The sequence below is a fragment of the Penaeus japonicus genome, unplaced genomic scaffold (genome assembly GCF_977035675.1).
Source record: "Penaeus japonicus unplaced genomic scaffold, GWHDUDI00000001_assembly GWHDUDI00000012, whole genome shotgun sequence".
Taxonomy (NCBI): Eukaryota; Metazoa; Arthropoda; class Malacostraca; order Decapoda; family Penaeidae; genus Penaeus; species Penaeus japonicus.
In genome coordinates, this window is record NW_028234414.1 from 23,024,294 (window position 1) to 23,026,793 (window position 2,500).

Sequence of the window (2,500 nt, forward strand, 5' to 3'; positions counted from 1 at the left end):
ACAGATGATGTTATGTTTTAAGTGATTAGTTTATAGTGAAGCATGAAGCACAATTATGTGATACATGGTAAAGGACCAATCAGCTAAGTGCTTATTTTCCTATACGATTACTGTAGTGACGAAAGCATTATTCCAAGGACCCAAACACCCAGTGGTTTTGGGGTCCATTTGTGGAATATGGAAATTTGAATCTGAAATACCTATTGTAAATAAATGTATCATTTATTTCCGGTTCAGTACCAAGGCATGAGGGCAAAACAGGAAAGTATTTTTTTTCCAGATTTCAGAAAGGAGATGTCTCACATTTGAAAGCGATGTGAGAGGACTAAGAATTTGTATGTGAATGCTAGTAAATCAGACATTGTGATTTTATTGCAACTTGCAACATTTTCTTCCCTGTAAATGATAAAAGTGCTTGCCAAAAAAACAAAAAACTGTTATTCTGTCTACTGCAAATGATATGTATGGAAAATTAAAAAAATGTGAGCAAGAATCTCCTAACTGCAATCTGTTAAAGTGTGAGCAGTTGTTTCTCTTCTATTGCCAACTCATGGCTGTGAGCAGCAAGTTAGATGAGGTGGGGATGCGTGAGTGCCTGTCCGCGCATGCATGGGTGCATCTGTCCTTGCTTGCACATGACTTGTGTGTCTATATTAATACATGACATGTGTAGCAGAGCACAGCTAGGACAGTACTTGTGTACATGTGTTCTTGTGATTTTTTTTCTTTTTTGTATCTCATACACACATTCGTTTCTGTCCCTAATTATAAAGGATCTCACCGACCATACTTCAAGTGATGAGTTTCCACCAGCTGTGTCCCCTAATTAGACGTGGTAAAACTACCAGTGTAAGGACTGCCATTCATGGTATTATAAAGTTTTTGGACGTTGTTAGCGACGACACAAAAGTCAAAAGAGCATTTTTTTGCGTGCGTTCGTCTTACCAAATAAAAAGGAAGTGCATTACGAAAGATCATTGCGGAGGTTTAAGCCAGACTTCTCCCATTCCTGAACTTGTCTTCCGGTCTGAGAGTGAGGTTTTTTAAGCAGGGCCTCACCCTAAGGTCTTCCTGCAGGTGGGTAGTGTATCTTTGAGGTTTAAAATCTCATATTTAAACATTAAAGCAAAATACTGAAAACCATTTACCCCTCTAAAAAAGAATAAGGAGCAAATATGTGATTACTCTTCTATTGTAACCAAAGTTTTACTGAAATATTTGAATATTTTTGCGCCTTGCTGAGAGGTCTAGATAATCATTAATTAAGATAGGGTTTTATGGCATATTTCAAAGGTTTGGAAATGAATTTTGTTCTTGTGTCAATGATAGAAGTATGTATGGTAGAATGATTGCCATGACCACTCTGGTTGGCAGAATGTGTAATATTATGGTTTTACTATTATTACTCTTATTATCATGATGCTTATCATTTTTATTTTTTGTTATTGTCGACCATGAACATTATGATAATCATTATTTTATTTTTGTATGTAAATCAACCCGAAAGAAGAAGCCGACGGCCTGTTGTCTCGGCTGAAGGGACAACAGGAGATAAGGTTCCACTGTGTATGATGATGATGATGATGATGATGATGATGATGATGATGATGATGATGATAAAAAATGCTGCCCTGGTGTCTGAATGTCCTTCTTGTGTTTTTTTTTTCCTGTTGTCTTTCTCGCTGTCCAGATCATTTCCATCAAACCCCTTGTTGTCATTCTCTTTTTTGACTTATTTCCATTCTTAGACTACAAGCTTTAAATTGTACTATTTTACTTGCAGTGTTACAGAATAATAAAATATTTTGAAAGTATATGTTGGCGTTTTAATGATGGGGCTTATGTATTTTATCTTTTACTTCAATTCTTTTTTCTTCAGGTCTCAATATTTCGTTGTCATTGAAGAAAAAAAGCAATGAAAATTGTCTTTGATGTAAGCTGATCATAATTTATGAATGATTATTCTAATTAGAAAACTGAATAGTTTGGAGTGAGAAATGTTTGTTCTATAAAGGAATTTTCTTTGTTTTGGAGCCATAAAGCATTATGAATTTGCCATACATACTCTTCTTAAAAGCAAAACCGTATTTGGATTAGCTCTTGTCGCTTACTACTGGATACATGACCAGAAGTGAATTCTTATAATACTGAATTGAAGGAAATTAAAAGGAGATGCCAATTAAACTAATTGAAAATGTGGTAAAAATATCATAAATGGCACTACTTGTGAAGAAAAGGTAAAATAAAAGTTGCTTTTTATTAGAATTCCAACACCAAAACCTCAAACTGGATTTTTCCTTTATTCCTATTGGTTCCTGAAATTGTCATGGCATTTACTAAACACAAAGTTAACATGAAATCGGCTGTTGGTGCATCTGACATAGCACATACACAGTACTTTATTATCTTGGGTGTAAAGTTCAGTCCCAGAAACAACCCTTAACCTTGCCAAAAAACTGCGCATAGTCCACTTGAGTATAGTATTTATTCAGAGGTCAGT

At 35.0% G+C, this 2,500-nt stretch overlaps 1 protein-coding gene across 4 annotated transcripts in view; it reads right to left on the reverse strand.

Moving 5' to 3' along the window:
* Positions 1-2,243: 2,243 nt before the first annotated feature.
* LOC122252527 (uncharacterized) overlaps positions 2,244-2,500 on the reverse strand; it is an 8,813-nt gene continuing 8,556 nt past the window's right edge. For all 4 annotated transcript variants that reach the window (XM_086542627.1, XM_043015038.2, XM_086542626.1 and 1 more), the window contains exon 8: positions 2,244-2,500. This exon is cut by the window's right edge and continues 570 nt beyond it. The gene's annotated coding sequence lies outside the window, so the exon portion shown is untranslated.